Below are 26,517 nucleotides of genomic sequence, written 5' to 3'. Positions count from 1 at the left end.
CTACTAGTGATGGGATTCTGAAATCCTGCCTCTTGAACTTGTTCATACCCTTGCGGATTTTAACTGTCAGTCTCATTGTTCACATCCTTGTCACTCCTTTCAGGAAAATACCTGGAATATTAGACATTACAAAAATTGACAGAATGTTATCATCACTTATATCAATAAAGAAAGTAGTAATAGCTCTTCATGTTCAAGTTTCATTTACTTGGCTTTATTCTAGACAAATATTTCAGGCTGTTTGCTACAAAGCTATTTTTATGGAATTTGTTCTTCAGTTTTGGCTATAGAAAAATACTAAGAAAATTGTAGCTGTAGTGCTGGTGCTGGTGGTGGTAGGGCTGACAATAATTGTAACAGTGTTAGTTCTCATTAATTTATTTCTAAGTACCAGGCACTTTCTAATTGTTTTACATGTTTGATCTCATTTAATCCTCACAACCACCTTATGAGGCAGAAACTATTTTTACAGGATCGGAAATTAAAGCGTAGGAAGATTATGTAACTTGCTCGAGGCTATAATCACTTTGGAAAAGGCAACAGTTTGGATCCAAAATCAGGCAGCCTTACTCCAGAGGCCGTGCAGCCCGCCACTACGCTATTCTCCCTCCCGATGTTCTCATCTTAAAGTATGAATTCAGCTTATTTTTTTTTTAAATATATTTTATTGATTTTTCACAGAGAGGAAGAGAGAGAGATAGAGAGTTAGAAACATCGATCAGCTGCCTCCTGCACATCTCCTACTGGGGATGTGCCCACAACCCAGGTACATGCCCTTGACCGGAATCGAACCTGAGACCTTTCAGTCCACAGGCCGACACTCTATCCACTGAGCCAAACCGGTTTCGGCGAATTCAGCTTATTGATCCTTTAATGTATAATTTCAATAGGAAAAACTTGAATGGGTTATTTCAGTTTCTTTATTCACTGAGTAATATTTATTAAGCATCTACCATGTGCTGGCACTGTTGACAACTGTTGGAAGATTTTGGTGTATAGCATCTAACAAGATAGACAAGGTCCGCAGGCACTCCTGGAGCTTATATTCAAGTAAAAAACCCACTAATAAATAAGGTAATACCGTATAGTGATATAGGTTGTGAAGAAAAAAATCAGGATTATGTGTTTATCTGAGAATGGGGGATAGGGGACTTGTTTAGATAAGGAAGTTAAGAAAGAAGCCTGATTCAAAAAAATTTGCATGCTACATGATTCTGTTTATATGAAATTCTGGAGAAGACAAAACTAATTTGAGGGGGAAGAAATCAGTTGTTGCCTGGGAAGGGTGGGGGAAACTTTGAAGGTGATGGAAACTTTTTAATTATAATTGTTTTGGTGATTTTTGACAAAACTTATCAAAATATCTATTTCATAGTGATGAATTTTATTACATGCAAATAATATTTCATAAAGCTGTTTTTTAAAAACAAATGCCTACCCGAATAAATTATTGGATAAGTGGTGATCTGAAAAGGTGACTTCATTTACTATGGTGAAGAAGGGTCGAGTTTCTTGGGCACAAAAAAATCCAATTTGTTCATATTAAATTAGAGGTCCCTATTAATCCTAGATGAGGAAATGTTGAGTAGGCAGTTAAAAATATGGTTCTGGAGTTCAGGTGATTTGTTAGGGCTGGAGATTAAAATTTGGGATTGAGAAAATGGTATGTAAAGACAAATAAAAAGAAAAATAATTTCTGGACAGACCTCTACATGAAATTTTTTTATGGAATGTGGCCATCTTCTATCTAGAAAAAATGTGGCCGTTTGAGATTAACTGTATAATAGTGGAAGTAGTCTCTCACACTAACAGATGCAGTATTTCAGATGAAACTCTGAAAGTGTTAATGTTATTGGTGCTTTCTGTATCACACTATTGTCCAAGATTGAGAGGCCAGGGCTTCATGCGCCTTTTCTAGGAAGCTCAGTGTCACCAGCGTAAACAGTAGCTTCTGCCACCTTGTGCCCACCTCCTGTCTAGTTACAGAGGCCAATATTCATCATGACCTCTAGTTCTTGGGCAGCTAGTTGGGAGCCATACATCCTGAAGAGCTACTACTGTCCAGGAAAAGCCAAACTGCTGCAGACTGAATGAAGGGGCTGACTTAGAAAAGCCTGGAAGCTCTTGTTTTTGAATTCTAAGCTTTAAGTCACTTCACAGCACTCAGATGTTTCTTTAATAAAAAGAGTTCTGGAAGTAAACCTTGTAATTAGTAGCAACTTGCATCTTAAGCCACCAAGTCACACTAGAAATTGGGAAAGGATAGAATATGGTAAAGCAAAAAGCAATCAGTGTAAACTTAAGCAAGTAAAATTACTCCTGAGAAAGTAAGGAAAATAAAACAGCCCCTCTATCTTGATAGTGTCCTTAACTGATGAGATAAACATTAAACTATGACAGAAAATGCAATACTTAAGGATGTGTCACATATAGCTTCGAATTTATTTGAAAGATGATTTTGTCTAGCTTTGGTCATAAAGTAAGACTAAGTCATAGTGTTGATTATAGATTTTTATGTTTTCTCTGAGATAACAAGTAGAACGTTTGATTCTGACTTACATGATTATCATATTAGATTAATTCTGTGTGCCTTGAAAATCTTTGTTAAAGAAAGGAAAGTACACTTGTTATTGACACCAACATGGACAAAAAGAAGAGAGTAATTAATTTTGCTGTTCTAGAAAAGTCCTGTAAAAGGACGCCAGTGCATACAAGACAAACTATTTCTGACGTTGAATGCTCTTCATAATAGTTTATAACCACAGCCACTGTAATTTGGGGTTATGTTTTCCCCCAAAGCCACAGACATTACAATCAGTGGTTATATTTTCTTTAAGAAATTTAGTATTGCTACCTGGCCCTTCTTTTTATAAAGGAAATAGCATTTCTATTTTAGCTTAGCAGGCCAGATAGTTTCACAACACTGAAATAATTTTTCTGTATTGACTTATTTAGTTTTGATTCATTGGTTTGTTTTAAATTTGTATTTATGAAATTTTTATAGTAACCTAGTTAATTATAGGAAAAATCATAATTACATTTTAATTACCAAAAGTATTCTATCTGGGGACAAGAGAGCAAATAGTACATCAACTTACCTTTTCATCTCTTGAGACTTTGTCCTTTTGTTAAATTTCTCATTTCATAAGATGAGACAATGGTCTGCCAAGTTATCCAGTCCAGAGAACTAGAATTTCTCCTAGACTCACTCTCTCTCTCTCTCATCCCCATTCTCATGCCTTTTTAATCATTAAAACCTTCCCATTTTACTTGATAAATAATTCTTAAACATATACACTTCCTTCCTACCAGCTATCATGCTCTTAATTATGGTTCTTATTGCTTACCTTGGCCTCCTACATTGACTTCTTTGCTTCCAATTTTGTCCTCTTTCAATTTAGAATAATAAAAAAAAAAGAATGTCGTTTTCCTACTTTAAACTCTCCCGTGCTGCCCTGTAGCCGATAGGATAACATTCAAGCTACGTAGCATGACCTGTACATCTTTCAGAGGATGAGAGATAAATCTTTCAGTGGCCTGGTCCCACCACTCCAGCTCATCTTCTGCCACCCTGTTTCACACTTCATGCTTTTAGTACCACGCTGCGGGCACAATACCATGCTGTTTCAGGTTGTTGGGCTTTTAGTCATACTGTTCCTTCAGCCTAGGATGACATGTCTTTCCTAACTTGAAAAACCCACTCTTATTTAATAATTTAGCAATTTTTAATCCAGAAAATTTATATTCCGCTTCTCAGATTAAAGTACCTGTTCTTTCTTCTTTGGTATTCAGTATATATCGTATCACTGCCCAGCCATATTATATTTAAAGGATCTGCTTTGTGTCTCTTCCACTAGATTATCGGCACTTTAAAAGTAGGAACTGAGTCTTGAACAAACCACAATAGATTATAAAATGGTGTGAGATCAGCACTGTTTTATTGAGACAGATTAATCTTTTAAAAATAGACTTGATCTGTAACAATACAGTTTGACTCTTATAGAGTTTTAGTTGCTTTGAAATGGAACATTTCAACAAGAGTTGGGTGTGCAAAAATAGTGTTCTGTGTTATGATCCCTTTATAAAAAAGTATTTTTTATTGGGTGCCAAACTGACATGATTATTATTGTTTCTTAATGAAATACGTAGAAAGTAATCCACCGGCTTCAGACGCATCTTTACTTTGAACAGCTGGTATGGGTGACTCTGAGGTCCGAGTGGCTACATGAGTCCCCTGCGGTCCTTCCAGGTCGCAGTGAAGTGGTGCCCTGCCTGGCACTGGTCCCGTGGGAGAGCACGGTCGCCTCCGCACACCATGTTTCCAGAGAGGCTTTTCCAAATCAGGACGGGGCTATTTTAGACATTTAATGGTGCCTCCCCAGCATCGATTCCTCTTCCCAAAGTGATACTTTTACTTCTTAGCCATGTGGTTTGGATGAAAAGGGACAGATTAGAAAACGCAGGTGAAAAATGTTAACTCAGCGCTATATGAAGCTATCAAATCACAAGTTCTCTAGCAAAAAGTATATCATTTCTATACAGGACTGTGAAAAATGGATCAGGTGGGAGACTGAAGAATGTATGTGTAGAGGATATAATTTCTGCTGTCATTTTTTTCACTTTAAGTATCCCTGTTCCTGTCATTATCGGTACATGGCAACATCAACCTCCACAGATATACCCTCAGTTACTAACATTCTAAAAATCTACCATTGTTATAATTTAATTGCTGAACATTCTCTTTCAGGAATAATTACTATAAAGTCACTTTAAAATACATTTAAAATATTGCCACTTTTAAAACATAACATTAGTTAAATAGCTTGACTGCTTTAAACCTCAGAGTATGCCTGCCTCTCAAAATGATTCTGAGAATTAACTAAGAATACACATAACTATTTTGTTAGCTTTAAACACCAAACATTATTGCTTATGTATATATTTTTAATACTCTTTATGTTTTGCTTAAATGTACTGTGTCTTTCACACAGATCTCTGTTAGTTGACAGAATCTTTAATTGTAAGTATCATTAACAAGCTTATAATCTGGCATAACTTTATTTAACTTACTTAATATAATTCCTGGAACATAGGATGTGTTGTTGCTGAGATGCCCGCTGCTGTTGTTGATCCGTTATTATTACTACCTTTTTAATCACTTTGTAATTTTAACACCCAGTATAGTGTCATGCACACTAAACCATGAGTGAATGGATGATCACTGTGATTACCTAAGGCTGTGGTTTCAAACCTGCATTAAGGTGCCCTGTGATGCTGCAGTGAACTCTCAGAGGTGCTGTAGGTATTTTAATATTAGAGGGCAACACAGGAATACTTGAGATCTCATGGAAACCAGGTAAACTACTATCTTGTCCATACTAATTTGTCTTATTTTGCTTTTTCTTATATCATAGTGAATCAGGGTTTGGTCTAGGGATTGCTGTGATAAAGAGCAAATACCATGCAAATGTCACTGTGGAACAGGAAATAAGATTGTTATTGTCCAGTTTTATGCCAAGATTTAAGAAGTTGTGCAATGTCGGATGTAGATAAATTCATGAATAAGTAACTGGTTGAGGATTAAATAAAAGTCTTTTTCTTTCAATTTTTGTATATCATAAATAGCTGCTACATTATGATCCAATTAATAAATGGGAAAATTAGGTATTTGTTTTGGCTTACAGGCCATCATAAAACATTACTCAGGCAGCAATGGAGCCATGAACTGAGAAAGTTTGGGAAGTTTTAACCTAGTGTGTACCCACTTTATCAGGTTTTCTGGGTGACAGAAGAAACGTAAGATACAGTCCTTACCCTTAAGTAGATTTCCCTTGAATTGGGGAAACAAATCACTCATTCACTGAAGATAAATTATATATGTACACTCAATTGCAGTTACTATGCTAGAGTCCTAGTCATAAGGAATATGAGCTGTGATAAATATAATCCCTGACTTAAAAGGGATCTCAACCTGGTAAGATGGACAGTTAAAGAGGTTGTTAAATCTGAGTTATGGAATGCTTTTAGAGATAGAATGTAAGGTGCTCTGTGAGCAGATACAAACAATAGTAGATCCACCCACACACACTGTGAGGAGATGTGGAGGGTCGGGAACATTTCAGGGAAGGCTTGTAGGGCTGGTGATGCTCAAACTCCATTGTGCAGGAGAAGGAGAAGGCTCGGTTATCAGAAGTAAAGGATGAGGGAAATCATTCCAAGAGAGAGCATGGCATGTTCAGGGAACTCCATATTGAATACTCACTATTTGCATGACAAAATGGTAGCTTCCCCAGAGATTACAAACATGAATGAGACTTTGCTGCTGTCTTCAGGATCTTATAATAGACTAGGAAATATGTCAGATCCATAATTGTCCTAGTGTGAGGCAGAATGAGATATGACAAAGCACATCTGGTTGAAGCATTGAGAACACAAAGGAGGAATGCACAGTGGGTGGTGGATATCAATTTTACAGAAATTGAAAATGTCTCTTAGGAAAGTAATATAGAACAAAGATGGAATTTATGTGCTTGAACAAACTATGAGAACCTTGAAGTTATATAGTCAAACTCAGGTTTATTGCTAGCAGAAATAAAACGCCACTGCAGACTTCACTGGCATAAGTGACAAGGGCTCAATATCTTTTATGGAAGATTACCTTGGCAGCCTTAAATGCGACGAGTCTGAAGTTAAAAATACTCCTTGGAACTTGCTAGAATACTTGGCATGCAAAAAATGAGCAGCTTAGCCTAAGTGATGGAAGTTAAAATGGCGAAGAAAAGACAAACATTTTGGAGGAGAAAAGTCTGAACATAGTGACTGGAAACAGGATTTGAAATCAAACATGTCTGAGGCATGAAATTTTAGTGACTGACAGAATTTATACAACCTTATATCTGGGACAAACAATAAATAATTGATAATTTTCAGTGTGATCCTGTTCTAAGTAATAGTGAGTAAACAAAAATAAACACATTTTACCAAACTGTCAAGTAACAAATATTCATTCTATTTACACTATATTTATGGAAAGCAAAATATTTAAGTACTTTCGGACTTCCTTTGGTTTATCAGCTTTATAATTGTGTACATTACTTCACACAGATGTGGTTGAAGGTCATTATATTCCATAGATACATTCATATCTGTGTTTTACAAGTTTCAATGCAAGTTGTTTTACCATACTACTACATATTTTTACTGAATCCTTTGTGTAATGATATCATTGTGCCTATCCACAATAATGTATCATATGAGAGGAGAGTAAAATATGTTGAATGATAAGAGGAACAAATGTATCATTATATAGAAAATAAAAATTATATTTGTAGAACTTCTTTAAAGGGGAAAATATCTTTAATTTATAAGTATATCTTTGTAAGTAAGGAAGAAGACAGAGGCTGTGAAAACATAACCAGCTAAATTTTTAAGAAGACCAAAGTTAATTTCTAGAAATGAAAGATACAATATTGGAATTTAAAACTTAATAAACAGAACTTAATATTCTAGCCATCACAACATAACTTATGTAAGACTAATCCTTTCACACACACACACACACACACACACACACACACACACACACAAACCTATAAAAGCTGTACCATGTATATGAAACAGCTTTATGAAAGCATTATAGAGCAACAAATGCAGATAGAATTGGAGGAACTTCGATACTGGAAAAATGGAAATGTTCAAGGTGAACTTTAAAATCAGGCTTTAAAAAGCATCTTCTATTTGGCCCCGTGTAGGATTAAAGTTTAAGTAGAAAACATCAGTTTTAGAAAGTTGATGAGGCAGAAGTTTAGGCCTACCAAGAAGCAGACTTTCAGAACAAATTCTAGAACTACACAAGTCACTGTTCAGATATACGCCCACCCCACAAGTTAGAGGCCAAATCTAAAGTAGCAGATACAGAGGGAAGGCTCTTAAAATCCATCAACAACAACAAGAAAAACATTTGGGAAGCTAAAGAGCTGACCAAACCTTTGGGGGAAATAAAGTTGGAAGCTAAGGTGGAAGGGCTTTAGTAAATCAAGGGCTTTCACTTGAGAACCCCAAAGGGCTTTACTCTTCATAAAAAAAACCTAAAGTATGAGCAACATACAAAAGAATATGTAAAAATGGCCAATAAGCATGTGAAAAGGTGCTCATATCATTATTCTTCCAGGAAGTGTGAATTAAAGCCAAAGTTAGATACCAGTATAGCTCTTACCTGGATATGAGTTTGATTCAAGGGACTGACAATACTTAATGTGGATGATGATGTTGTGGAGCAACTGGACCTCTCCTACATTCTTGAAGGAAATGTAAATTTGCCTACCCATTTTTTTTTTTAAGTGTATGGCAGTATCTACTAATTGGCTCAACACACGTATATTCTGATACCCCCATTTCAACAATTATGTGTACAGGTATATGTTGCAGATGTCGCAAATTCAGTTTCAGACTATGACAACAAAACAAATATTGCAATAAAGTGAGGCACATTTTTTGGCTTTCTAGTGCACATAAAAGTTATATTTATGCTATATTATAGTCTATTAAGTATATAATAGCACTATGTCTAAAAACAATGTACATACCTTAATTAAAAAATACTTTACTGCTAAAAAATATTAACCATCAGCTGAGCCTTCAGTGAACATTAATTGTTTTTGTTGGGGGAGGGTCTTGCCTCAATGTTCATGAAAATGCAGTATCTATGAAGTGCAATAAAGTGAAGCCCAATAAAAAGAGGTATGCTTATACACTCAACAAAAGTGATTGCTTACATCTTCTAAATGATGTATAATAGAATGATAAAAAGTGCTTTATTCATCATAATCCCAAATGGAAACATTCCAAATACTATTAATAGTGGAATGGATGAATAAGTTATGGTATATTCATACAAGGAACACTACACCAAAATAAAAATACAAAGTAATGATACACTGTACAATATGGATGAATCTCAAAAACACTGTGATTCAATGTTTATGACCTTTAAGAACAGACAAAATAATCTATGGTGATACAGATCACAATAGTAGTTATTTGTGATGGGGAGAAGCATTAGGAAAGTTCCTGAGGCGTATAAATGGGCTTTTTCTTCATGTGTATAGTGTATATAACCCATTGAGTCATACGCTTAAGGTTTGTGCATTTCACTATGTACAAAAAATTTTTAAAGCTAAACACAAAGAAAAAATAATTACATCATTAATAAAATAGTTATTTAAAATGTGTAGCTCAGAAAATGAAGGCCAAATAGGCAGCAGTGTCATGCACCTCCTCCTAAGGCTAGGCCAGAAAAACAACTAAATTGGAAAACATCTACCCTGAATTAACAAATTAGACACCACTGAGGAGACAATTTTCAATAAGGAAGGGTAGAGAACTCCTAGAGAATGCCGTTTTCCAGCCATAACCCACGTGGAACCACCATCATGCCCCAGCAGTGAGGGGTGCAGTACCTCCTGGCAGGCTCCCAGATGTCTGCAGGGAGCATGCACCACCAGAGTGAGCTCCTGCACCAGGCCTCCGCCACCAGCCCGCTTTGACCCAGCATCCTAAGATCCGGCTCCAATACCCCACAGTGAGTGCAAGCCAGGGGAAACCCTGTGCCCACCTCCACCCTGGACCCCAGAATTGTGCTGCTACCCTCAGTGCCACCTGGCACTCGCTCCACACCAAGCTCTGGGACCTGCTGCTGGGGCGACCCACAGCAACCCAGAGCACACCTCACTCTGGGCCACAGGAAAGCAGGGACTGTGATACCCAGAGCAACTGTTGCCCACTCCACCCCATCCCCCTGGACAGCCCTGCTGGGGTGACCCGAAGCAACCCACACCTGCCTCACCCAGGCCCGGGAGGAGTGACCCAGAGCAACCCAGTGCACACCTCACTCAAGGCCATAGGGTAGCTCTGACTGTGCGACCCAGAGCAACCCATGCCTGCTCCACTCCGGCCCCCATATGGTCCTTCTGGGGCTATCCAGAGCACCCCAATGCGGACCTCACTCTGGGCAACAGGAGAGCGCTGACTGAGTGGCCCAGGGGAACCTGTCCCCGCTCCACACTGAGAAGGGGCAAACTGGAGTAACCCAGTGTACATCTGACTGTGGGCTGCAAAAAAGTGAGGACTGTGTGACCCAGACCAACCTGTGTCCACTCCACCGCGAGCCCAGGGACTTGCTGCTGGGGCAACCTGGAGTAACCCAGCACATACCCCACTCAGACTTCAGGAGAGCTCTGACTGTGTGACCCAGAGGAACCCGCACCCACTTCTCTCCAGCCCCTGCGACAGTCCTGCAGGGGCTACCTGGAGCAACCCAGCACACACCTCACTCCAGGCCGAAGGAGCGTGCTGCCAGGGTAACCCGGAACAAGCTAGTTTGCCTAGCCAGGGGCCACAGGACCGTGTTGGAAGTGTGCTGCCCGAGGGACCTAAGGTGCCACCCTGGCACAGGTTCTAGGGCCACACAGTGAATTGAATGCCAGAGGCTCTGGATCCTCACAAGGAGTCACACAGCAAAGGGACTGTGCATGCGCTTCCACCATCCTGAACATCTGAAGCAGACAACTGAGGGACCAGATCCATGGGAGAAGGAGATACAACTCAGAGCAAAGACAATAAAGGCATGAGACTCAATGAAGAACTAGCCTCTGGACTTCAGCCTCTGAAACCCCAAGCAGGGTGCCCAGAGCAAGAAAGAGACAGCTAAAATGGGGAGACAAAGAAACAACCCCCCAACGAAAGAAAAGGTGCAATCCCCAGAAAAGGAACTAAATGAAACGGAAGCATGCAATATATCAGAAAAAGAATTCAGAGGAAGGGTCATACAGTTCATAAGCCAGATGGATGAGACAATCAACCTATCTAAGAATCAAGAGGAAATAAAAATGATACAGCTACAATAAAAAACACAATGGAAGGTTTCAACAGTAGACTGAAATAAGCGGAAGACCGAATTAGTGAGTTAGAAGATACGGCAGAAAAACACACCCAATCTAAACAGCAATTGGAGAAAAAAATTAAAAAGTAGTAGGAGAGCCTAAGGGAGCTTTGGGACAACATGAAATGAAGTAGCATACATATAACAGGGGTGCCAGAAGGACAAGTGCCGGGGTCCAACCCCAGCGGGTCCAGGGGTCCCCAAAGGTGTGGACAGAGTCGGCGAAAAAGGAATGACACAGACACAGCGTTCAGTTGATCAGCAGCCTAGCCAGGATCTCCAGCCAAGTTCTGGTCTTGATCTCCAGAGAGGTTCTGCTGTTTATTGTTTTGTTACATCCGTATTTATCCCAGTTGATTTTAATCCTGTCAATTTCTATTACAAAGGTTAGGGCGTTTCTTATCTCCATTCCAGGGAGTAAAGATTATGTAGCTTAAGCATGATTGTTTGTAGTGATTACCCGCCTGGCACTTAGTTAAGGAGTTTCATCCCCTCCCTGACTTCAGGGAAAAATTCCTACCTGGGGAAACAACCTTTCTAGGAGAGGCATCCCCTCCCTGACTTCAGGGAAAAGTTCCTACCTGGGGAAACAACCTTTCTCAGAGAGGTGACCTTGGTTAAAACACACAACGCTAAGGGGAGCAAACATATTAAGAACAGTATGCTATATACGCCAGGTCCCTTGAAACATATGCTGTGCAGATGTTTCTTTCCTGCAGCAACTGTGTCAAGCAGCAAGGATAGACCGGCTTCCGGCAAATTCCCCCTTTTTTATTTTTTAAAATGATCACGCATGCAAATCAGTGGCCACCTCTCAGATTGGGCCATTTAAGTCTCGGAAGAAGAGTGGCAAGCAATGATAGTGAGCATAGCTATAAACATAGTGGATGGAGCGCAGAAGGAGCCCCATTCCTGTAGAAGGTTGCCAGCCTCTTCCGTCAAGGGATTTCAGCTGTCCTCAAGTTGTTGGTTTGATTGTCTTTGTTGGTCTGGCTAGCGGGCGGCGTCACTGGCGACGGGCTTCCCGAAGCGTCAGCGAGTTGAAGGGCTGCATCAAAGGGTCCATCAAGGCCGTGGTTGATGGTGGTGTCGATGTCCGAGGAGGAGTAAGCTGTGCCCTCTGGATCCAGCTGATATGGAAAATGGAGGGTAGTAGAAAAAGAAGAGAAAGCAAAAGAACTACAAGGCATGGAAGTGTTTAGAAAAAAGAGGGAGAAGAAAGGGAAGAAGGCAGCATCCTGACACAGCCCTTTCCTTCAGCTTCCCCTTTCCCTGTGGTCCCAGGTAGAAATGGGAAACAAGTCCTGTTGCAGTGAGAGGGCAGCTGCTGTCAGCCAGTCTCTGTCTTTACCTGGGTCCCGATCTGAGCTGGGCATGGGAAGCAGGAAGCAGCCATGGGGACAGGAGACCTTCCTCAGAAGGGACGAGTGTTCAAGCCCCTGCACCATTGGGGAGGGGGGTCTGTGCCCCACCTTTGTTGCACCCCAAGTTTTCTCCTACTGGCCCCCGACTGTGCCTGTCTTAGGTTGCCCCACCCTGTGGAGTCTTACCCGTCGTTGACTACCAGCCATCTCTGGGCCAAGTAGGGTGATGTGAGGTTCAGTTTTGTCTCCTTGATAGCCTATGTCCCTCTGGCCTCCATGCCCAGCAACTGCCTTTGGATTCCCTCGCCTGCTGGTGGGGCTCTGGCATTGATCATAGGGAACTCAGGTTTCTTCTCTAGAGAGGGCCCAGCTTACGCCATTGGGCCAGAGACAGATCCATGGTGCCAGCCACCATGAGGCTTCAACCTCAGCATGAACAGAGAGCTCAGGCAACAGCTATGGGCAATTGGATTGTAAGAAGAGGGTCCCTTTTGGCACAAGGGTAAGAGGCGCCAATACAGGACAAAGGAGAGTCCTGGAACAGGGCTTTCTCAGCCCAGGATGTCAGGCTCTTGGCACAAGACAACTCCATGTATGAGACATATACCAGATACCCCTAGTCATGGCATAAAAGGGAGGTGCCCTTCCTGGAACAGTAGGGTAGGGAGATTCTAGAAAAGGCTGTGTTCAGGAAAGAAGGAGAAAGGCCAAAGAAACAGCAAACAAGTAGTTAGATTTAAAAAAAGGAAAAAGGAAAGGAGATGTGGGGCAAAGCTGGGACATGTGGAAAGACAAAAAGGAGGCACATGTGATCCTCCCAATGGACAGATTGTTCCAGCTCAGGGCTGCACATCTGCTGCAGACGGGCACTGGTCAGGTGTGCTATGATGAGGCAGAGATGGCGGGCGGTGAGACATAAGGTCAGACTAGACGGTCTGGAATCCACACAGGTGAGTCTGCGCCCTGTGGAAATATACAAGCATATCCTCTCCCCCCAGGTTAAAAGTACATCAGGTCCCTTCCAGGCTCCTGTAAGCAAATCTCTCCATTTGACGAGGGCTTTAGGTTTAGTTAAATCAGGGTTCCAATGCCTGTACATTGGGGAATTTCCCTCAGAATCTACATTTAGTATATTAATTACAAATAGAGTATGTTGTAGAACATGATGAGGAGAGGAATATTTAAACTCATTTTCTTGTAATATTTTGTAACAGGAGTAAATCAAACACCGCTGGGGCTATATAATAGAACTCCCATTTGAGACAAGATATCTCTTCCCCATAATGTAAAGGGGAGAGTCGTAATTACATAGGGACAGAATGTTCCTGAATGTTGATCTTCATCAGCCCAAGTTAGAATCTGAGAACTCTTTTTTACATTAGATGCCTTGCCTAGTCCTACTAGGGAAGTGGAGGTGGTGTGCGTGGGCCATGAAGAGGGCCAATCCTTCTCTGCTATGCAGGAAACATCTGCTCCTGTATCCAATAGACCTTCAATTGGTTTCCCCTGAATTTGTAAAATTTTTGTAGGTCTAGTAGCATGGATTTCTTGTATCCAAAATGCTGCATCACTAGATCCAAAGCCTCCGGCCCCTCTAGCTTTCTGGGTAACAGCTGTCCCTATTTTATGTATTGGTAACAGGAGTAATTGGGCAATTCTCTGGTTGGGCTGAATCTGTATAGTTGTGGTGGGTGGGGAAAGTAAAATCTGTATTTCTCCTGTGTAGTCTGCATCAACAATTCCTGGGATGACTAAGATCCCCTGTAACGAGGTGTAGCTCCGCCCTAATATTAAACCTACAGTTCCCTCAGGCAGCGGCCCAGACACTCCTGTAGGAATGGCTGCTACTGGCGAGTCTGGGGTTAGTATTGCATGGGTGGTTGAGTGGAGGTCCAATCCTGCACTGCCTGGGGTTGCCCTGAAGAGGTCACTGACTGATCGAAATTTGCAGAGGGGTTGAAGGTTGATGCCCCTATTATTGCAGGGGCCTGGGGCTGGCCCCTTCTCAAGTTTCCCAATTGAGGTGATGGGATATAACCTCCTTGGGAGCTATTTGTAGAGTTTAAAGGCCGACCATTTTTATGGTATTTTGATCTACATTCCTTTGCCCAATGGAATCCTTTCTGACATCGGGGACAAACGGTTTTTGGAGGATTAATATTATTCCCTAATGTATTTCCAGGCTGTCGAGGAGCTTGCCATCTGGCCTGAGTATTATTATTATTTTTATTTGGGCATTCTCTGCTAAAGTGCCCAGATAAGCCACAAGAGTAGCAGTTCAAATTTCTTTTATTACCTGTAGCCTGTACATATTGAGGGTATGTCTCCCCTTTGAGAGCTGCAGCTATAGCTACACCCTGTATAAATGCTGGACTTACATCAGCACACTGTTTTATAAAATCATTTATAGTTCCTGTTCTGCGAATCGGCCTTAATAAAGCCTGACAGGTATTATTAGCATTTTCAAAAGCCAGTTGTTTGATTAGGATATCGGCTGCCTCTTTGTTATTGATTACTCTCTTGACTGCCTGCATGAGGCGAGAAAGGAAATCCTGATATGGTTCCTCGACCTTCTGTTTAACCTCTGTAAGGGTGGTGGTTTTTCCTGCTGCATAAGGTAGGGATTTCCAGGCACTTACTGCACAACTGGTTACTTTGGTAAGTGCCTCTGTGGGCATATTCATTTGCTCCTCAGCCGTGTTAAAATCACCTTCTCCTAATATAATGTCTAGGGTTATTCTTTTTCTGGTTTTTTCGCTAGTGGCTACAGCTTTCTTAGCAAGATCTTCATATTCAGTTTTCCATAATAAGTAATCGCCTCCTGAGAGACAGGATTTACAAACCTGTGACCAATCATAAGGAGTCATCCATTTACTGGCTAGGGTTTCTACCAAGGTTTGTGTGTAAGGAGCTAGAGGTCCATATTCAGAGCAGGCCAATTTTAATTCTTTAAGTACTTTGTAAGGTATAGGCTCCAAGGTGGGGTTTCTATTCTCACCAGACTCATTCTCATATGTAACTGGGAAGCAGAGTGAGAATTCAAGATCTCCATTAGCTTCAGCTTGTCATCGCCCTTTGAAATTTAGACATGGAGCTCATAGGAGCCACAGGACCTGGTTTAGGCTTCCTTTCTAATTTGGGGAGCCTGTTTTGAATGGGAGGGCCATTCTCCTCTCTACTGACTGGAAAGGACCAACGGTCATGTTTATGATATTTATTCTCCTCCCGATCAGTAGGCATAGCTAAATTGCTTTTAGATTGAGCTGAAGACAATGATGATGTGTCCTCTCTGGGTGGAGCCGAGGGACTATTTAAATTTTGAGAAAGTTCAACCGTTTTTGCCTCTGGTGCCAAGGTGTCACAGATTGAATCCCAGAGGGAAAAGAAACATGGCAGGACCTTCTCAGATTCATGGTGTTTCTTTAATTGCTTTCCTACTTCAACCCAAGTTTTTAAATTAACAGTTCCATCCTCTGGAAGCCATTGACATACTTCTTCTATAAAACTTTCTGTCTCACTGGGAAAAACCTCAACTCCAATTCTGCTAGTAAGCATATGCGTTAAAAGATTAATACAGAGTCTTTTTTCTTTAGACTCAGTATGACCCATCTTGTCAATCTAAGTTCTGTACTAACTACCCGCTTACCCTACTTATCCTCTATGGGGGGGGGGGGGGTCTGAAGCACCCTATGGTGCAGTCCTATCCGTCCCAAGTACGGGGGGGACTTACCTAAGGGAATCCTGTTCGGGCGCCAGATGCCGGGGTCCAACCCCAGCGGGTCCAGGGGTCCCCAAAGGTGTGGACAGAGTCGGCGAAAAAGGAATGACACGGAGACAGCGTTCAGTTGATCAGCAGCCTAGCCAGGATCTCCAGCCAAGTTCTGGTCTTGATCTCCAGAGAGGTTCTGCTGTTTATTGTTTTGTTACATCCGTATTTATCCCAGTTGATTTTAATCCTGTCAATTTCTATTACAAAGGTTAGGGCGTTTCTTATCTCCATTCCAGGGAGTAAAGATTATGTAGCTTAAGCATGATTGTTTGTAGTGATTACCCGCCTGGCACTTAGTTAAGGAGTTTCATCCCCTCCCTGACTTCAGGGAAAAATTCCTACCTGGGGAAACAACCTTTCTAGGAGAGGCATCCCCTCCCTGACTTCAGGGAAAAGTTCCTACCTGGGGAAACAACCTTTCTCAGAGAGGTGACCTTGGTTAAAACACACAACGCTAAGGGGAGCAAACATATTAAGAACAGTATGCTATATACGCCAGGTCCCTTGAAACATATGCTGTGCAGATGTTTCTTTCCTGCAGCGACCGTGTCAAGCAGCAAGGATAGACCGGCTTCCGGCAGACAAGGAGAGGAGCAAGGATTAGAAAATCTATTTGAAGAAATAATGATAGAAAACTTCCCTGATATGGGGAAAAAAAAAGTCATACAAGTACAGAGTACCAAACAAGATGAACCCAAAAAGACCCACACCAAGACATGTCATAATTACAATGGAAAATATTAACAACAAAGAATCTTAAAGGCTGCAAGAGAGAGACAAAGAGTTACCTACAAAGGATCTCCCATTAAATTATCAAAAGATTTCTCAACAGAAACACATCAGGGCAGAAGGGAATGGAATGAAGTATAGAAAGTGATGCAAAGCAAGGGACTGAAACTAAGAATTATCCATTAAGGCAATCATTGAAAATTGAAGGGGAAATCAGGAGTTTTACAGACAATAAAAGCCCAAGGGAGTTTATCACCACCAAACCAGCAATGCAAGAAATGCTAAAGGGACTGTTGTAAAAAGAAGTATAGAAAGGGAAACAGGAACACAGGCATAAAGAATAAAAATGACTACAAAAAAGTGCCTATCAATAATAACCGTGAGCCCTGATCAGTTTGGCTCAGTGGATACAGCGTCGGCCTGCGGACTGAAGGGTCCCAGGTTAGATTCCGGTCAAGGGCATGTACCTTGATTGCGGGCACATCCCCAGTTGGGGGTGAGCAGGAGGCAGCTGATCAATGTTTCTCTCTCATTGATGTTTCTAACTCTCTATCCCTCTTCCTTCCTCTCTGTAAAATATATATTTTAAAAAAATAATAATAACCTTAAAAGTAAGTGGACTAAATGCACCAATCAAAAGACATAGAGTGGCTGAATGGATAAGAAAACATGAACCATATATATGCTGTCTACAAGAGACCTACCTCATAACAAGGGACTCACACAGACTGAAAATGGAGGGATGGAAAAATATTTTCCAGGCAAATGGAAATGAAATAAAGGTGAGGTAACAACACTTACATCTGATAAAATAGACCTCAAAGTTAAGGTCATAACGAGATAAGGAAGGCCACTTGGTAATACTAAAGGGATCGATACAAGAGGATATAACTCTGGTAAACATATATACACCCAAATACATAAAAAAACTGATGGAAGATATCAAGGGCGAGATCAACAGCAATACAATCATAGTAGGGGATTTTAATACCCCATTGACATCACTGGATACGCTAGACAAAAAAATCAGCAAAGAAACCAATCCTAAATGACTCACTAGATCAGATGGACTTAATCAACATCCCCAGAACATTTCACCCCAAATCTACAGAATGTACATTCTTCTCAAGTGCATATGGGACATTTTCAAAGATAGACCACATGTTTGGAAACAGGCAAAGTCTCTTCAAATTCATTAAGATTAAAATTCGATCAAGCCTCTGCTCAGATCACAATGGCATAATATTAGAAATAAACTACAATAAAAACAATCAAATTCAAACACATGTATGCTAAGTAGCATGTTATTATTAAACAATGATTAGGTTTCTAAAGAGATCAAAGAAGAAAAAACATCCTGGAAACAAATGATAATGAAAACAAAACAATGCAAAACCTATGGGACACAGTGAAAGACTGAAAAACTCACAGATTAGAGGAGACTAATGAGATATGATGTCTGAGTACTATGTTTTACCCTAGATTAATCCTGGAACAGAAAAAAGTATATTAGGGAAAACTTTGTGAAATACAAATAAAATCTGTAGTCACTTTAATATTATCCTATCTAATAAAGATGGAATATGCAAATTGACCATAACTTCATGACAAATATGGCAGCACCCACAGCCAATAAGGAGGGAATATGCAAATTGATGTGACAAGGTGACAGACGGAATGTGGCTCTGGCCGGAGCGAAGGTAGAAAGGCACCTCCAGGCCAGAACAAAGGCAGTCCGGCAGCCAGGGGAAGGAAGGCCTATTCTTGCACGAATCTTCGTGCATCGGGCCTCTAGTACGATAATATTAGGGGAAGCTAGATTAAAGGTATCTGAGAACTCTTATACTATCTTTGCAAGTGTTCTGTAAATATAAAATTGTTTCCAAATAATGTTTGATTTACTTTTTCTTAAACGTATCTAGTTAAAAAGAGTAGATAAAATACTCATTTTTACCTACTCCCTTCTAAAACCCCACTGAAATAAAAATCTGAAATGGAACCCTAAGCTAGAACTAGAGACAACTGAGAATATCAATATACATTGTACAAACTCCAAGGGCTTCCTAGTTTGTGGCACCAGATATCTATGGAAGTGAGAATGAAGATGAAGCTTCAAATGGAAGGAAAGTTTAAACATCTGTTTAATAAGTGGTTAGATCTCCACTCATTTTTTCCAATCCTGGCAGAATATTGAGATTATCTGGGAACAAAAATAAAATGCAGAATATCTGAACCAGGGACCATTAGGCAAGTTGAAGGCAAAGGTGCTATAATGAAATGGGGTTGGGAGAAGAGCAGAGTGAAACGTTTTATGCTGATTGTTGAGAACCTTAGCTGTTTTCCCCATCCCAGTTCTCAGAGTGCTGACAACCAGACAGGAAATTGGAAGATTCTTTTCTGAGGAATCTAGGCCACTCAACAAAAGAGACCTAAACATATTGGTATCAAAATTTCCCCGAGGAAACAACCCAGCCATATTACTCTGCTGTTCAGATCACAGTCCATAAACCACAGCTGCAAGCACAGAGATGTTACTCAGCACTTTTGGGCTCTACTCTGTAACCAAGAGCAAGTAGTCAAGTAGAACAGTCACGTTCTCCTGAAAAGCAGAATAAAACAGATGATGTGGAGACATGAAACATTAAAAAAGTTATCATTAATTTCCTCAGAGGTAAGAGAAGATTTTACATCTATGAAACAGGAAAAGAATGCTATTTTTAAGTCAAATGAAAACATTAGAAATTTAAAATATGGTAGAAAGTTAAAAATTAAAACAATAATCAGAAGATAAAGTTATAGAAGTCTTCCAGAGAAAAGGCTGTAAAAATACAAAGAAATGGAAAACATGAGTGTAAAGATCAGAAAAGTAGGCACTCAACTCAGGTGGTTGATTAACTGAATAATAGGATTTAGGGAACTAAATGGAATGCAGAAATAATTTATAATCATTATTACTATTATGATTACTACTATTAAAGTAAAATCTCCCAGAATTGAAGGACATGAGCTTCAGGATTATAAGATATGAATTTCTAGATAGGACTAAAACTAGGTTTGTCAAGAATATTTTGAGAAAGTGGGCTAAATACATAAATGTTCTCATAGAAGAAAAGGTTACGCAAGTGATAAGGAAATCAGAATGTAGTCAGAACTCAACTTAAAACTGCAGAAATTTCCAAGTTGGAAATCCACACTTAACCGAATAAATCAAATGAGAGAGTAGAATAAAGGCATTTTTCAGACAAAGGAGATATTAAAACTTTACTTCCCATGTGCCTTTTCTTAGAAATATGGAGGGAGGTTCTTTATCAAAACAAAGGAGTAAGCCAAAAAAGAAGAATCCCACGGTATTTAGAAAAATGGAGAGAGTATTTAAGAGAGGTATAGTGAATACCCAGAAGTATGCATGAGGGAGATCCCAAAATAGACAGCTATATAAGAGCTGGAGAACAACAAATCCAGTTTGGAGATACATCTCCAAGAGGATAAACATAATAGAATTTCTGATATCTTTGAAAATATTGAGTACATATTTAGACAATTAGAATTTGGAAATCAATTGATAGCACACATTTGCTCAGGCCAATATAATGTGGCTTTAGTAACACTGTATCATTTCTGAACCCAAGTCTTAAGAGACCTTACGTTCTTTTGCTCTTTTGCAACTCTGTCCAGCAACTATGTGAAAAATCCTGAGCTAGTCTGCTGGAGAACGGGAGACCACAGGAAGGACAAACAGGCTATACTGTCTGATTCCATTCTAGTAATAGTAGCCAAATCAACCCCAGCTCTCATTAAGATCCTTGAGTGAAAGAAATAGACTTATAGGTCCAGGAAGTGCAGTGTCTCAAACAAGAGGAACCCAAAGAGTCCCACACCAAGACACATCGTAATTAAAATGCCAAGGATTAAAGACAGAGAGAATCTTAAAAGCAGCAAAAGCAGTTACCTACAAGGGGACACCCATACGACTGTCAGCTGATTTCTTAATAGAAACTTTGCAGGCCAGAAGGGAGTGGCAAGAAATACTCAAAGTGATGAATAGCAAGGACCTCCAACCAGTCACATTGTATTTGGGGCAAACAACCAATATTAGTCTAACCAGCAAAGCTATCATTTAGAATTGAAGGTCAGATAAATAGCTTCACAGACAACAAAAAGCTAAAGGAGTTCATCACCACCAAACCAGTATTACATGCAATGTTGAAAGATATTCTTTAAGAAGAGGAAAAAGAAGAAAAAGAAAAAATATGAATAATAAAATGGTAATAAATATATATCTATTAAAACAAATGAACAAGAAATCTAATGAACAGAATAAACTGGTGAGTAAAATAGAATCAGCAGCATGGAAACATGGAATAGACTGACAAATCTCAGAGGGAAAGGGAAGCGGGCGTGGGAAGAGATTAACCACAGATCTTATATGTATACTAGAGGCCTGGTGTACGGATTCGTGCACCGGTGGGGTTGCTCAGGCTGGCCTGTGACCCCTCGGATGTCGGAGAGCCAGTTTCAGCCCAATCCCTACAGGCCAGTCCGAGGGACCCCACTGGTGCACGAATCCATATTCAGGACCGGTTTCGGCCCAATCCCCACAGGCCAGGCCGATGGACCCCACCAATGCATGAATCCGAGCACTGGGCCTCTAGTATGCATATAAGATCTTTGGTTAATCTCTTCCCGCCCTCCCCACTTCCCTCTGAGTTTCATCAATCTATTCCATGTTTCCATGCCTGTGTCTTGAGCATCTGCCCCCTGGTGGTCATTGTTCATCATAGCTACCAGTCGGAAAGTTGCTTAGGCTTTTATATATAGAGATATGAATTACCTATGGACACAGACAATAGGGTGGTGAAGGACTGGGGTGGGGTGGGAACCAGGAAGAGGGGGATAATGGGGCAGAAAAAAGGAGGACATCTGTAATACTCTCAACAATAAAGATTTAAAAAAAAATAGAAAGTCAGTTAACTAAGACAAATGGTTGCAAATACTCATTTATTAATGCTGATATGAATGAAATTCTACATATTTCATCTTTTAATATGTCTTTTAAGATAGGTATTGCCAAATTTTGATATCAGTCAATGAGCATGACTTTAATTGAGCATATTCATCATTTGACAAGCATTTTTAGAATTAGGTTCTATTAATATGTTCCTTTTAGCATATAATTACAGTGCCAATTAATTCCAATTAAAGGTTAGAGGAAAGTGTTTCATTTGCACAGTAAATGGATTTTGAAATACGGACATTTTATATTTGCATCAGTATCTGAAAAGCACTGATGGAACTGTAATTTGAGCTCATAAATTTGTGTAGGCATGGAAGTCTCACTTCTCTTTTTAACTTGATGCACAGGAACTGTATAACACAGTTAGACTACTTGTAATTCCAATACTCATTTTCTAAGGTGCATTTTCACAACTATGTGAAACTTTTTTATATAATACACAATTAGATAATAAGAATACTGTGTATAGAAACAAAAAATTACTAAAGTACACAGTTGTCCCAGAAAATGGATTACAGCCTACAATGGATTATAGTTTACAAACCAGAATTGAGTTGATTGCTGAGATTTGGTTTATAAATAATTTGTGTTTACAATCCTTAACTAAATTATACAGATAAAAACAAATAACCACCGATCATTTATTTGTTCAGGATAATGTGGTTACTGAAATGCATCGTAGATTTAATGGTTAGTAAAGCCTAACTATACTTTAAGCAATAAAGAGAAATTAAGAAATCTTGTACAGATATCACATAAGCATTTATCCCTAAATGACATTTATCATGACTTGTTTAATTGTAACAGTATAGAAACTGATTCCAGTCATTCACTTTTTAAAAAATTAGTATGTAAAACTCTTTTCCATACTTAAAACTAGCTATATAATAATTTTTAATATTTTCTTTTTTCAATAAATCTTTATAGTTGAAAGTATTACATATGTCCCCTTTTTCCCCTCATTGACCTCCCTCTGGCCCGCCCCACCCCCTACCCCAGGCCTTTACCACTCTATTATCTGTGTCCATGGATTATGCATATATACATACTAGAGGCCCGATGCATCAATGCATGAAATTCGTGCAAGGGGCTCGGCCCTCACAGCCACAGTGGCTTGCCTCGGCCCTTGCAGCCCCAGCTTCATCCAGAAAGACATCCAGAAAGATGTCCAGCTGACCCGTGCTTTTATTATAGATAAGGTCTTTGGTTGGTTACCTCCCACTATATGATTTCTTACATATATTTTTAGATAAAAATTTTAGTATATGTTTAGAAATGCAACTAAACATTTTAACAAATAAACCATAAGATATATGCAAATGGATGTTTTTCCCCCCCAAACTACTTTAGAGCAGTGCTTCTCAACTGGTGGTGATCTCATGAGTAAATGCCAAATATGCTGTTTAGCACAAGGCACCCCATCTCCAGCCCCAATAAAGAATTGTCAATAGTGCTGAGGTTGAGAAATCTTTCCTTAGAGAATATACCATGTTCCAATATACCAATGTTGTGGCCATTACTAAAATAAGCTGGAATATAGTTTTTTAAAATTGCTTATTTGAATATGCTCATTGTGTCAAATCTTCATTCCTTATGAGGTATATATTTTTTTTTGAGGTATATTTTATTTTGGACTAATTATGACTCATTGGGAAAATATAGTTTATTCATGAAATTCAGTAAAGCATGCAGGCAGATATTCACAGGCACTTGTATAAATGTGCACAAAAGTTTTATCTCCAAACCAGAATTTGGTTTGGTTTAGAAAATGGAAGGCTTTTCCAGCCTTGGCCAGTGTGACTCATTTGGATGGGTATTGTCCCATGCACCAAAAGGTTGCTGGTTCAATTCCACATGCCTACATTGTGGTTTAGATGCCTAGTAAGGGACATGCAGTAGACAGCAGATCTCACATTGATGTTTCTCTCTCCTCTCTCTCTCCCTTTCCCTTCTTCTCTCTAAAACTCAATTAAAAAAACATATTTTTAAAAAAGAAAATGCAACACTTAAACTTTCCTTTTGTATCATCCTGCATAATAAAACCCTAATATGCAAATCGACTGAACAACAGAATGACTGGTCGCTATGATGCACACTGACCACCAGGGGGCAGACGCTCAATGCAGGAACTGCCCCCTGGTGATCAGTGCACACCCAAAGGGGGAGCCCTGCTCAGCCAGAAGCTGGGCTCAGGGCTGGAGAGCACAGTGGTGGTGGCGGGAGCCTTGCCCACCTCCACTGCAGGTGGGCGGTAAGGAGCGAGGGGTCCCGGACTGCAAGAGCCCCGGACTATGAGAGGGATGTTTGACTGCCGGCTTAGGTGGACATTGCCTGAGGGGTCCCAGACTTTGAGAGGGTACAGGCTGGGCAGAGGGACCTCCCACCCCCCAGTGCACGAATGCCGTACCCCAGGCCTCTAGTATTTAAAGGAATTTGTTTATTGACAAGTACTCTTTAAGGACGGATTGCAAACACTTGACTCTCACCTAACACCCATTTGAGAGAAGAGAATCAAGAAAAACTCTCTTTTTAAATGGTTGTCAGCTCAGAAATTAGGAGAGGAAGATCTAAAAAATGTGACAGATGAGCATGTAGCAGAAACTCTAACACACCCCAAAAATGTCAGTTTGAAGAATATATTAGATACTTCATATTTTTTCTGGATGTATTCTTTTTATTTTAATTGAGCATTTGCTGCCCTAGCTGGTTTGGCCCAGTGGATTGAGCATCGGCCTGTGGACTGAAGTGTCCTGGGTTCAATTCTGGTCAAGGGCATATTCCTGAGTTGTGGGTTCGATCCCCAGTAGGGGATGTGCAGGAGAGAACCAGTCGATCATTCTCTCTCATCATTGATATTTCTATATCTCTCTTCCTCTCCCTTCATCTCTGAAATCAATAAAAATATATATTTAAAAATAAATAAATAAGATAAAAAATAAATTGAGCATTTGCTTACAGTCAAAGAATTCTGGTCAATTTTATCGAGATTACCCTTGCTAGATAGAAATTCTGATTGACATTTAATAGAGGACAGATCTTTTATTTTCAAACTAAGGGCCCAGTGCACGAATTCATGCACCTTGAAAGGAACTGTGGGCCACAAAGCTGTGGTGGGCACAGGGGTGGGTCTCGGCCCATCCTCCACCCCCCCACCCAGCACCTCCCGCTGCAGCCCCCAGTTCCCTGTCTGCTGGCAGCCCCACTCCCGCTGCTGCCGCTCCCACACGCTGATGACACCAGCCCCACTCTCACCCGCTGATGGTGCGGAGGGATTGGGGTTGATGCCAGCAGGGGGTGCAAGCAGAGCTGGCACCATCAGCGGGTGTGAGCTGCACCTGTTCGCCCTGATCTCCCCTCAGGAGTATGGGGAGGTGGAGAAGCCCTGAGGGGCGATCAGGGCCAGCAGCCGCTGCTCACACCTGCTGATGGCGGCAAGTGACTGGAGCTGGCGCTGGGCGCTGGCAGCGGGTGCGAGCAGTGGCTCCAGTGCCAGCAGCAGGTGCAAGCAGGGCTGGCGCCAGCAGCAGGTTTAAGCACCGGGCAGGACTGTGGTGCATGGGAGCAAACAATTTTCAGTAACCACTAGAGGCTCGCCCCGATGACAGCAACCGGCACCCCGCCTTGGTCTGGCACCCCTGCTCACCTGCTCCAACATCTCACCACGGCCAATGACCACCATGTTCTGTGTGCAACCCCTGGTGGTCAGCACATGTCATAGTGACCAGTTATTCGGTTGTTCTGCCATTCAGTCTATTTGCATATTAGGGTTTTATATATATAGATAATCCAAGTCTACAATCCTTACCTACAGTTCTAAAATTCTAAACGTTCTGAAAACTAAGGATTTTTGTAACTCAGTTATTGACAAAAACGTGAACTGGTGTGAAGCTATTTATATTTTTAATTTATCCACATAGTGTGAATATTCATTTCAGAAGTATTAATGTGATGTTTTTCAAGGGTCTTATTAATATATGCAATATTATTTGCCTTATAAAAATCTGAAAATTTTTAAGTTCCAAATTATCAACTAGAAAACTAACAGAAATTTTAATTGTAGATGCTTTTAAGTAATCTTACTTGTCCTCATTTATTTCTTTTAAAAATTACTGTAGTTTTGCAACCTTTTAAAAATTATGGAAGCAGCTGAGTGTTTTATCATTTTATCAGTGGAACTAAAGGATGTTGAAAATAAAATACTAATTTTTAAAGTCACCATTAGAGGGATTTTCAGATTTTTTTACTGAATTTAGGAAAGAAATCAGCAAAATGAAGATGATAGCAATATTAAAAGTGGGAAGAAGACATGATCAAGGAAATGATAAGAGATAATGTATATATTGCCAATATTGCTATGAAAATGTTGAGTATCACATGATAATCTTTTTAAAATGCAGAATGAAATTAGATGTCATTCTTCCTCAAAATCTGGTAAACCTAAATATAACCAAGGATATAAAAAAGCCATTTTCAGGGGGAAAAATTAAACAAAATGTCAAAAGCTATGACAGCTATTATATTCTGTAGCCAAAATGATTTTACTTCTTGAAGTGATCTTAAGAAAATATATAACATGCATCACAAAGATACATATATGAATGCTCATCACTGATTTATTCTATTAAAAAAACAACCAAAATATCCATGAGTAACAATTGGTGAAATAAGTTATATATCCCTGTAATGGAGTATACATCATATT

At 40.1% G+C, this 26,517-nt stretch overlaps 1 protein-coding gene across 1 annotated transcript in view; it reads left to right on the top strand.

Moving 5' to 3' along the window:
• CCDC91 (coiled-coil domain containing 91) overlaps positions 1 to 26,517 on the top strand; it is a 277,441-nt gene that overhangs the window by 200,462 nt on the left and 50,462 nt on the right. The window lies entirely within an intron of this gene.

Source organism: Myotis nattereri (genome assembly GCF_964212035.1).
Source record: "Myotis nattereri genome assembly, chromosome: 2".
Taxonomy (NCBI): domain Eukaryota; kingdom Metazoa; phylum Chordata; class Mammalia; order Chiroptera; family Vespertilionidae; genus Myotis; species Myotis nattereri.
This window is presented reverse-complemented; position numbering and strand designations above follow the sequence as displayed.